At 44.1% G+C, this 11,872-nt stretch overlaps 1 non-coding gene across 1 annotated transcript; it reads right to left on the bottom strand.

Annotated features, from left to right (window-relative positions):
* Positions 1-542: 542 nt before the first annotated feature.
* LOC120102677 (small nucleolar RNA SNORA17) lies at positions 543-672 on the bottom strand. Its single transcript, XR_005504297.1, has one exon. It is a non-coding gene; the product is annotated as a small nucleolar RNA SNORA17 (small nucleolar RNA).
* Positions 673-11,872: the final 11,200 nt, after the last annotated feature.

The raw sequence follows: 11,872 nt of genomic DNA, 5'->3' as shown, positions 1-11,872 counted from the left end.
AGGGCTGGCTTCGGCTTTCCTGTTCTCATGTCCCCAGGGCCAGCTCCCTCAAGATGCCCAGGTCATAGGTAGGGCCAGTTCTGTACAACTCTTGGACATCAACATGTCCCCAGTGGCAGGCCAGACCAGGGACATCCACTTGGCCTTTGGTAGTAACAGAGCCCTGATGCTGCAGGTCCATTGTCCTAGACATGGCCCCTGGTGGCAGCACAGGCCAGGACCCCACCATGCTCCCTGGTGGCATCAACAGTTATTCACATGAGGCTGTTCCTCACTACTCCAGGTCTCTGTGGCACTGGACTGGTGGTCATTTCAGGCTCCCTCCCTGTTCAGACTCCGTGGAGTTGGAATGGTGGTTGTCATGGGCTTATTGCTAGCCTGGCCCGCCCAAGTGGCCCCTTGCCAGGGTCATTTGTCACCTGCCCAAGGCCACAGTCCCAGGTGGGGTTCTTCTAGTCTCTTCTTTGTTCCTCATCCTGGGAGCCGAACTGTGCCTGTCTGGCGCTGGAGTGATGGGCATGTCAGGCTGTCTTTTTTTTTCAAATGTTAGGTGACTAATCATTGAAATGTTCGTAGATCAGAGCACTGAGCTTAGACATAGCCTCTCTTCCCTGCCACCTACTGATGGACATGTGACACAGCAGCCATACCTGTAATGCCTCCAGGGACAGGTATTTTACAGTTTTAGGTTGGACCATTAGTCATGTTTGACAAAGCGCTTTATTAATTTCTGCACTGCCATTATATTTCTCCTCTGTGGACTCACTCTTCTAAAACATCCTTTAAAGTTCCCATCACTGAGGGTTTGAGAGGAGCAGGTTCCTAGAGTTGTCTATCTAAAAGTCTACTTCCTTTCATTCAGAATTTCACATGCCACACCATTTATATGCCTTTTAACATGTAGCTGTGGCCCAGGAAAGCTAAGGTGCTGGTGAAAAGTCAGTCCCATGCTCAGACATGTGGGTGGAAACTGGCCGCGCTAAGACTGCACGCATCACGGAAACTGGCAGGTGTAGACAATTTGATTTTGTTTCCCTCTTGGTTTGCGGAGCCTAGCACCAAACACTGCCTCTGGACCACCTGGAATCTGTTTTCGGTGTGGTGATACACCAGGGGAGAAGACAGATTCATGCATGGTTTGTGGAGCTTAGAGCAGAAAGATATCCATCCGAAGTAGAGTAAATGCTAGGGTGAAAATACGAAGCAGACAGGTGAATGGGGGACCAGGGGGTGGCTAGCGGATTGCAAAAGAGGGCTTACTGGGAAGATGAGGTCTAAGCAAAGATCTCCTCCACGGGCTTCTTTCTGCATAGAGGTCACAATGCAGAGCCCACAGGTGGGAGGTCAGCATCTATCTGGTATTTTCATGAGGTTGTGTCTGAGCAGCAGATTGAGAACAGCCGAGATGAAGTCAGACAAGGAAGTAAGTTAGCTTGTACAAGGTCATGTTGTTCCACAAAGTGGGTTTCCTTTTATTCTGAATGACATGGGCAGTCACTGAGGGCTGGAGCTTATCTGCCCCACTTACGTACAGATGGAGAGGCTCCATGCAGCAGCCATGGCTTTTTGGGATGTGCGTGTTGGCAGTACACCAGGGGTTCCCCCAGTGATCTTACATCTAGAGTCAAATGAGCCCAGATGGGTGTGGTTCACTGAATCCTCGGGGGACTAGAGCTTGGCCACAGTAATTACCCAGATTCATCTTGGAGCATCATGTTCAGGGGCTTTAAAGACCACTGATCATTTGTGGCAGGCTCGTTCTGCTCTGTGAGGATACAGACATGGCAGAGTACAAGTGTTCTCTCTGAGCTTCTCATGCAGTAATTCTTTTCCTACAAATCTGCAGGCAGTAATTAGAGATATGTCAAGAACTCGGCATCAATATGTTTCCCTTTTACCTGTATTAGTAAAAAAATCGAGGGAAAACCTCATGTCCTCGAATCATAATGGAAACGATACTGTAATATATAATGTTTTAGATGTAATATATAGTGTTCCAGATTTTAAAATTTGCCAAATAGCAAATGACATGAAAAAGGTTACAATACAACTGTCAATAGAAACAAAAAACATGATTAACTATGACCATATATGCTATAATTTTTTTTATTAACTTGAGTATTTCCTATTTACATTTTGATTGTTATTCCCTTTCCCGGTTTATGGGTCAACATCCCCCTAACACCTCCCCCTCCCCTTCTCCATGGGTGTTCCCCTCCCCATCCTCCCCCCATTGCCACCCTCTCCCCAACAATCATGTTCACTGGGGGTTCAGTCTTAGCAGGACCCAGGGCTTCCCCTTCCACTGGTGCTCTTACTAGGATATTCATTGCTACCTATGAGGTCAGAGTCCAGGGTCAGTCCATGTATAGTCTTTAGGTAGTGGCTTAGTCCCTGGAAGCTCTGGTTGCTTGGCATTGTTGTTCATATGGGGTCTTGAGAACCTTCAAGCTTTCCAGTTCTTTCTTTGATTCCTTCAACGGGGGTCCTGTTCTCAGTTCAGTGGTTTGCTGCTGGCATTCGCCTCTGTATTTGCTGTATTCTGGCTGTGTCTCTCAGGAGAGATCTACATCCGGTTCCTGTCTGCCTGCACTTCTTTGCTTCATCCATCTTATCTAATTGGGTGGCTGTATATGTATGGGCCACATGTGGGGCAGGCTCTGAATGGGTGTTCCTTCTGTCTCTGTTTTAATCTTTGCCTCTCTATTCCCTGCCAAGGGTATTCTTGTTCCCCTTTTAAAGAAGGAGTGAAGCATTCACATTTTGATCATCCGTCTTGAGTTTCATGTGTTCTAGGCATCTAGGGTAATTCAAGCATTTGGGCTAATAGCCACTTATCAATGAGTGCATACCATGTGTGTTTTTCTGTGATTGAGTTACCTCACTCAGGATGATATTTTCCAGTTCCAACCATTTGCCTACGAATTTCATAAAGTCATTGTTTTTGATAGCTGAGTAGTACTCCATTGTGTAGATGTACCACATTTTCTGTATCCATTCCTCTGTTGAAGGGCATCTGGGTTCTTTCCAGCTTCTGGCTATTATAAATAAGGCTGCAATGAACATAGTGGAGCATGTGTCTTTTTTATATGTTGGGGCATCTTTTGGGTATATGCCCAAGAGAGGTATAGCTGGATCCTCAGGTAGTTCAATGTCCAATTTTCTGAGGAACCTCCAAACTGATTTCCAGAATGGTTGTACCAGTCTGCAATCCCACCAACAATGGAGGAGTGTTCCTCTTTCTCCACATCCTTGCCAGCATTTGCTGTCACCTGAGTTTTTTTTTTTATTAACTTAAGTATTTCTTATATACATTTCGAGTGTTATTCCCTTTCCCGGTATCTGGGCAAACATCCTCTTCCCCCCTCCCCTTCCTTATGGGTGTTCCCCTCCCAACCCTCCCCCCATTGCCGCCCTCCCCCCCCAGTCTAGTTCACTGGGGGTTCAGTCTTAGTAGTCACCTGAGTTTTTGATCTTAGCCATTTTCACTGGTGTGAGGTGAAATCTCAGGGTTGTTTTGATTTTATGCTATAATTTTAGTTCATAAAAGCTCAAGAAAAATGAAAAGTTTCTCATGAGAAAACAACTGGGCTTGAATACATCAATACATTGTTACTTGTGTATTTTCAAAGATTTCCAAAGAGCTATGTATTACTTTTTTGGTAAGAAAATATGTTACAAAGAAACTGTCTCCTAAGGCATATGATAGCAAAACAAAATTTCTACACAAAATAACATTAACTGAATGCGTGCATCAAATATTTTTCTGGCAGTGAATGTATAAAAATCCCATGTGAAGAGCTACAGTTCGGAGTGGCTGCTCTAACTCTCTGGAAAGCCATTGATATGGATCAAATTTGAGTCCAGTTAATTTCGGTGCATGATGGCTTTAATTTGCAAGGTTTTATAATAAAGTTTAGAAAACATTGAAGACCAAGCTGACATCCAAAGGCTCGCTGTTATGAAGAAGTTCTGTTGTGTTTAACTTTCGTTTCTAAACAGTGATTACAGAGATAAGGAAAAGAATAGGAACTGTCAGGTTAATTTTAAAACTTGGCTTGTAGGCTTATTAAAAAACATCTTTAAAAGAAGTAAGATCACACACAATCTTTTTATAGCAGGGTGACAAATGTGTCATTAGGTAAAGTGCATGTTGGCATAAAAATGAATGTAATTTATATTTGAATTTTTGGCTAATCAAATGACATATGTTTTATTGTCTTGCAGTTATATTAATGAGCAATATTTAATTAAAAGCTAATTGAATATTCCAGGAGGCAATTATCTTGCAATAGAGATGCCAAATCTGACAGGGGGAGGCAGGTGAGCAGAAAGCAGAAATTGTGTAATTATTCCCCTCAGAGATGGAAAGGAGAGCCCACACCTATCATAGAAAGACTTGTGAAGTTTCCAACCCAAACTGCACTGTATCCTTCCTTGAACTTAATTCAAACTTTCTCCATCACACAAGCCAAGTGCAATGAGAGCAATGGCAGGTGCTGTTCATTAGTTCACAGATGAAGCTCTATAGACATCCTTTGACCCTAACCCAGGAGAGTTGCTACCCCTCTTCTCATTCACAGTGCCCCTGCTACTGACCGTGTGCTTTACACTTCACAAGTATAATTGTCCAAATGAGGATGTGGAGGGATTGAGAAATGAAGTCTTTGCAGATATAAGAGTTTTGGATATACCTTACCTTTTAGACGGCATCTACACAATCATTGTGACTCAAGAAATACTTTGCAAGCCTCTGGTTTTAGGAGGAGGGAAGTAGAAATATTGATTGACTTGAACATGGTGTCTCTGAGCTGTGGTTTTGATGCCCTGAGCAGATGTTTGATGGAGAGGCAGAGAGTGAAAGGCCAGCAAGACACAGAACTAAGCATTCAGAGAAACAATGCCGACCAACCAGAGCTTCCAGGGACTAAGCCACTACCCAAAGACTATACATGGACTGACCCTGGGCTCCAACCTCATAGGTAGCAATGAATAGCCTAGTAAGAGCACCAGTGGAAGGGGAAGCCCTGGGTCCTGCCAAGGCTGAACCCCCAGTGAATGTGATTGTTGTGGGGGAGGGTGGTAATGGGGGGAGGATGGGGAGGGGAAGCCCATGTAGAAGGGGAGGGGGGGCTAGGGGGATGTTGGCCTGGAAACCGGGAAAGGTAATAATTGAAATGTAAATAAGAAATACCCAATTTAATAAAGATGGAGAAAAAAAAAGAACTAAGCATTCAGCTGCTGACCAAGACTGTATTGGTCTGTAGTCATGGAAGACAGGCTGCAGAATGGCAAGCTGGCTTGGTTTTGGTTTTACTTTAATCTGCAAGGCAATCCCCTATCTCCCACCCAAAAGAAAGCTCAGTGGGCTGGGGAGATAGAGTAAGTACTAAAGTGATTGTTGGGCAAGCATAAAGACCTAAGTACAGTTCCTCTCACTGGGAGGGCAGAGACAAGACAATCAGAAGGGCTTGTTGGGCGGACAGCCGGGCTGAATCAGTAAGCTCTAGGTTCAGCAAGCAGGGCCTGTTTCAAACAATAAGGTAGAGGGTCGGTGACATGGCTCAATGGGTAAAGTGCTTGTGACAAGCATTGATCCCTAGGACCCACGTGGGAGAAGGGGAAAATGACTCCCACAGGACCACACATTTGCTGTTGCAATTGTGAACACACACACACACACACACAGACACATGCATATACATGTATATATTCACACAGAGATGTAATAATAATTAAAAACCTGAGGTGGAGATGACACCTGACATTTTCCCCTGGCGTGGCTCCATCCTATCCCATTCCAAGCTCATACATGAATATGTACACAGAGACAAAGAATGACAATATGGTGGTTTGAATATGAATGACTCTCTTAGACTCGGATGTTTGAATGGTCAGTCCCCAGTTAGTGGAACTGTTTGGGAAGACTCAGGAGGTATGGCCTTGTTGGAGTAGATTTGACCTTGTAAGTGGAAGTAGGTCACCAGGCATAGGCTTTGAGGTTTCAAAACCATATGCCATGCCAAATCTCACCCTTTCTCTGCCTGCCTGCCACTTTCGGATCAGATGTGAGCTCTCAGCACCTGCTGCAGTGCAATGCCTGCTTGCCTGCCACCACGCTCTCTCCCATGATGATAATGGACTAACTCTCTGAAACTGTAACCAAGCCCCTACTTAAATGCTTCTTCTATAAGTTGCCTTGGTCACCGTGCTTTGTCATTGCAATAGAATAGAACAGAAAGCTTAGCTAGTAAGTATGGCCAACTTTTCAAAACCCACTAGGCAAGTCGTCAATCAAGTTGGCTTGTTCCCGTGATTATCTCACAAGGGAGAGCGCTCCTAAGAACAGGACATCAATAGTAACTTGAACATTTCTTTAGCCTATGATTGGAGTTAGGTTTGGGGCTCACATAGAGTCACAGGTCTGGATTTAGAGTTAGAAGAAGTACGAAGTGGTACTTGCTTTTAAGTAATGTGGGGACACCTACCAGGGTTTCGTTTAGTAACTCGCCTATTTATTTGGTTATTGTGAGATAGATTCTCAATGTTTAGCACAGTCTGGCCTTAAACGGATGTGTCTCTTACATGCAGAGGTTCTAAACTTATGAAGCCCAGCTGCATTGTAGGGTCCTTCCTATCCTCCTCTTTGTGTTGCATGCACATGTGTGTACAGGTATGTGTACCCATGTTATATGCATACAGAGGCCAGAGAATGCTGGGTGTCCTCAGTTTTGGGGATAGTGTGTTTCAATGAACTGGAAGTTTGTCATTAAGGATAGCATGGCTGGCCAGTGAGCTGAGAGAGCCACATACCTCCCTGTCTCTCTGTCTCCCAATGCTGGGATTACAGGTACATGCAGGGTGCTGAGGATTAGAACTGAGTTTGCCCATGGAGATTTCTTTTCTGTCCCCAGGGTATAACTTTTAATTATCCTCTACACAATATTCTTAAGGTCTTTGTTTTTCCTTCTTCCAGAGCTACGTGAGTGATGTGTGGTAGTGGGGCCTGGATCTCACTTATTTAAAGTCTTGGTGATTTTCCATTTTTAGTTTGCTAAATTCAGTTCTTATTTCTCAGTCTTTATTTCTCATAAGAAACCATAACAACAGACTATTTTAAACCTTGGCATTCGTTCCCATTTGCATATCATCTACAGATTGGGAAGTAGATGCTAAGGCTGGTTAGTAACTGCGGGGACACAGTGTAATCTGTCTGGACAGTGACCTTCATTACTCTCTAATCAGCCTCTTCTGTTACTGCAGTTGGCACGTCCCAGACAATTCGGCCATCTTACTCACCTTGTTTCTGGGTTTAGAGATTTTCATGATTCCTTTTGTTGATCATTTTAGTTTTAAGTTTAACAATAAAAAATTCCCAACCTTCATGCTAAGGAGATGGCTCCGTTACCAGTATCCTTGTTGTGAAAACATGAGAATCTGAGTTTGTATTTCCACTGCTGCAGGAGCAGAGACAGCTTTCCAGAGCTGCTGGCCAACCAGTCTAGCCACTGGTAGTTCAATGAGAGACTGCTTCAAACAAACCAAAAACCAAAAAGCCAAAAACCAAACCCAAGACAGAGAGCAACCAGTGTGGACTTCTGGCCTTCAGACACATGAACACATGTGCACACACATGCACAACATACACGCACATGCACAATGTGTATACACATGCCTGAATGTGCACAGTGTATACACACATGCACAAGTGGTCATACACATTAAAAATGAAACAACAGCAACAAAACCAATTTCCAATTTATTTGCTTTTTCTTATACTGTAGCCAAGCTATTCATCCATTTACTGCTTAACTTTCCTCTCCCACAGCCTTGGAAATATTTATGAATTTTGGAGAGATATTAATTTAAAAAATCCCCTACCTAACTTACTGTAAACAACGACGGGCACCCATGTCTTTTGAAGTGCCCAATTTTTAAAAAGAAAAGTCTGTATTTTGCAATACTGCTGGTCCATCCAAAGAAATTAGACAGTAAAACAGGATTCAGTATTTAATCTGGGGATTAAAGCCAAGAATTAGGTAGAGAAGCTTGCAGAGCAGATTAGATTTGCAATCTGAAAGCCCACACAGCCAGCTGGGCAAAGATATATTAATGGTGTACTGAAATGTGATTTCTGACATTTCCTTTAGTCACAGGGATGAGCAATGAAAACATGATCCTCTTTGAGCTCCAGAGGAGCTTATAGTAAACTCCAGATATGAAAAGGGACGCGGTCTTTTTATTACCACTATGTCATTATCTTGCATTAACAGCCATAATTAGTCTGAGCCAGACTATCATCCGCTATTGAAATATCCCAAACTAATTAGACATGAGATATGTTACTGGGACGAGATCAGGAGACCAAAAATGTACACGAACGAGGCATTCTGAGATGATGAATGCAAGTCATAATAATATTTCTGGAATAAATTAAAAGCAAGACAAAAGAGAGAATAAAGTCGGTCGGGGGGGAGGAACCGGAGTCCTACTTCTTCAGAAAGTGTAATCACACACTGTGAAATTCAGCTGTGGGGAGGGCCGCCATGGTGTCTATACTATGACCGGGGCTCCCAGTGATAGGGCTTGCTATGATTTAATGCAAGCCACACAGAAGCCACACCAGACATTGTGACAGAATGCTGGAAGTAATATAAAAGAAGAAGGTTTGCTTTGACTCAGCTCAGAGATTTTGATCCAGGTCGGTGGGGTCTGTAGTGCAGTGGTCCATCATGACAGAGAGTGAGGTGGCTCGACGCTGCTCCCTCATGGGAGCTGGGAAGGAAAAGAGGAAAGGCTGAGGTTCGAATACCTTCTTTAAGGGCACACCTTCCTGATTTACGTCCCTCCTCTTGGCTCTACTGCTCTCCTCCTCTTCCTCTTCCTCCTCTTCCTCCCCCTCTTCTCGTTATTATTATTTGTGTGTCTGTGTTTGTGTCTGTCTGTGTGTACCTGTAAGGGTAGAGGCCAGAGTTACCAGGTCCTCCTCAAACTGTAATTAGATACAGTTCTGAGTCACCCAGTATGGGAGCTGGGACTTGAACTCAGGTCCTCGGCAAGGGGAGGGTGTGCTTTTGACCACTGAGCCATCTCGTCAGCCTGTGGCTCCGTCTCTTAAAGGTTCTAATGCTTTGGAACAGGGATACGTACCAGTGTCTAAGCCTTGAACATGTGGGCTGCTGGGGCACCATAACAGGAGGGATCAATTAGAGAAGGCTGTCAAGGCTCACGTTTGACTTTCTAGATTCTTACAATAGTTACTAAGTTTGAAGAAATGTTTCATGGGATATTATGAAATATTTGGCCTATAAACATGGTATAGACAACACTGAAGAAATGCTCATATGTTTTGCGCAGTTAGGTTGTAAGTAGACGTCTGGCATATTACTCCCTCCTTCCCAGTGCCCCTACTCCTCAGGATTCAACTGCGGACACTATCACACATCTTCCCTCCCTCTGACCTTTTCCTTCTTCGTCCCTCTTTCCTCATTCTTTTCTCCCTGCTCCTAACATGCCAGTGTTCAAACAAAAGAACAATTCCCACTCATAAAATCAAACAAGAAAAACTTAATGTGTAGGGAAGCTTATAATTTATCAACTTTAAAGAAATAATAGTGATAAGTAGGCAAACATTTTTGCCAATAGAAGCTGGTTCATCAAAGTTTAGAGCCCCTGCTTCACGAGGTTTGCACTCATTGGGGTGATCCCTTGCAAAGTACAGCCAGCCCCTGCATCTGTTGGCTATCTGTGGACCGTGTGAGCTAGACATTGTTTGTTGTGTACCGTGAAGTATTTAAACCTTTGCTTTTCTTACACCCACACTAGGGAAAAAGATGCTGCAGGCAGGGAAAGGGAAAGGAAACAAAGTGAGTGCGTTCATTACGGTTTTCCTTGACACGACAAAATTCCTTACAAAAAGAACTTGATGAGACAAGTGTTTGCTGTATCTCATAGTTCAAAGGTACAGTGCATCATGGCAGGGAGTTCAAGACAGCATCAATAAATGGTCGGCTGACCATACTGTATCTAGAAGCAGCAGGCAGGGGGAGATGAATGCTGGTTTTCAGCCTCTCCTCTCCTGTCCTCTCCTGTCCTCTCCTGTCCTCTCCTGTCCTCTCCTGTCCTCTCCTGTCCTCTCCTGTCCTCTCCTGTCCTCTCCTGTCCTCTCCTGTCCTCTCCTGTCCTCTCCTGTCCTCTCCTGTCCTGTCCTGTCCTCTCCTGTCCTCTCCTCTCCTCTCCTCTCCTCTCCTGTCTTCTCCTGTCCTCTCCTGTCCTCTCCTGTCCTGTCCTGTCCTGTCCTCTCCTGTCCTCTCCTGTCCTGTCCTCTCCTGTCCTCTCCTGTCCTGTCCTGTCCTCTCCTGTCCTCTCCTGTCCTCTCCTGTCCTCTCCTGTCCTCTCCTGTCCTGTCCTGTCCTGTCCTGTCCTGTCCTGTCCTCTCTTCCCCTCCCCTCCCTTCCCCCTCCCTCTCGTTGAGCTCTGAAGTCAACCCACAAGAATGGTCCACCATTAGGATGGGTCTTCCTAATTTAGTAAAACTGATTTAGAATCTCCCTCACAGACATAACATCAGGTTGGCAATCAATATCAACCATCACAAGGAAAAATGCAAAGTCAGGTGACCATGCATTTTTGGAGGCCAAGAAGGCTTTAAAAGAACAATCTATTAGACAAGGCCAACACCAGGACCCAGCAAGTGATCAAGTTGTGTTCTTTTCATTGTCTGCTGAGCACCAACCAATCAATAGGAACTTGGGCCACAGAGAGATTGATGCTCACCAAAACCGGATACAACTTGCTCAGTACTTCATCCCACCTACTCTGCAGTGAGCCCCAGTGACATGATACTTCTACTAACCTTCTCCAGGACCTGAACACCACAAGTTGGGAGATGGCAGAAATTCCTCCTACTCAGCTTGGCACTACACAAAATCAGCTTCATGATTTTCAGTAAACCAAGAAATAGATGGATCTTCTCCATAGCAACCGTGATTCTACGTTTCACCACGTAACAGGAGCCACCCATTTAGCTATTATTTTAGTTCCGGGTTCTTTGAGGCGATCCTAGAAACAAGAGGGCAGGACCAAAATGTCAGATTGATGTTAAAACAGGAGAAGCCATAGGCGTGGAGGTTGTTATCCTGCTCTCCTTCAGGCAAAGGGAAATACCAGAAGAACTTAGAGATGAGGAAGGAGTGATTTAGGTCAGACAGGAGAATCTCTTTCTAGAGTCCTGTAGTAATAAAAATAAATTAGTTATACAAAGAGAGTAACAAATGTGACCACACACATTTTTTTTTTTGCGTGTGTTTTTAAAACAAGGAGCTAAAAGAGGAAGGATTAAATGAGGAGGTGACTATGATGCACGGGATGGACACGGATTCAAAAGGCAAGGCCCTCTCACAATGAAGAGACACTTGATTAAAAATGATAGAATGTACAAATTGGTGGTGTACAAAGCACGTTTCTCAACAAATATGCTATGGAAAGTTGATAGACTTCCTTAAAATATCTAGATGAAAAAATTGACTTATAACTGGGTCCTGCTGTCATTAAGATTAAAAACAGGACATCTAGGGGCTGGAGAGATGGCTCAGTGGTTAAGAGCATTGACTAGTTTTAACAAGGACCCAGACTTTGTTCCCAGAACCCACATGGTGGCTTACAACTGTCTGTAACTCTAATTTCAGGGGACCATCTGAGGCCAATTTCAGGCCTTTGTGGGTATCAGGAGCAATGGTGACACACACACATACATGCAGTTAAAACACCCAAACACATAAATATTAGTAAAATAATAATAATAAAAAAACATGTCGTCTACATTGGAAAGAGTGTCATAAAGTAGGTTCTGGAACATATAAGTTGATTCAGC

This window comes from Rattus norvegicus, chromosome 4 (genome assembly GCF_036323735.1).
Source record: "Rattus norvegicus strain BN/NHsdMcwi chromosome 4, GRCr8, whole genome shotgun sequence".
Lineage (NCBI taxonomy): Eukaryota > Metazoa > Chordata > Mammalia > Rodentia > Muridae > Rattus > Rattus norvegicus.
Note: the sequence above shows the minus strand (reverse complement) of the source record. Positions and strands in the feature narration are given on the sequence as shown.